Genomic DNA, 295 nt, shown 5'->3' with positions numbered 1-295 from the left:
ACCTACTTTCTTTATCTATAATTTTATCTATAATTTAAGACCCTATTTTTTTTAAGGTTTGAGAAACAATATCAATCATTCTTATAATATACATTGTGTTAAATTAGTATCAGAGCATGTTGACTCTTTGATGGATAAAGATGATGGTAACATCTTCTCACCCCTTGATACATGAGTTAAAGACATCTAAGACACTATGAGGGATTGAAAGGTAGCATAAAGAGCCTTATTAAAAAGATTTGATTGGTTGGGTCAGTTACCAATAGAGGCATAAATAAGGATTATTTTGAGGAAA

Source organism: Populus euphratica, unplaced genomic scaffold (genome assembly GCF_000495115.2).
Source record: "Populus euphratica unplaced genomic scaffold, PopEup_1.0 scaffold144.1, whole genome shotgun sequence".
Lineage (NCBI taxonomy): Eukaryota > Viridiplantae > Streptophyta > Magnoliopsida > Malpighiales > Salicaceae > Populus > Populus euphratica.
This window is presented reverse-complemented; position numbering follows the sequence as displayed.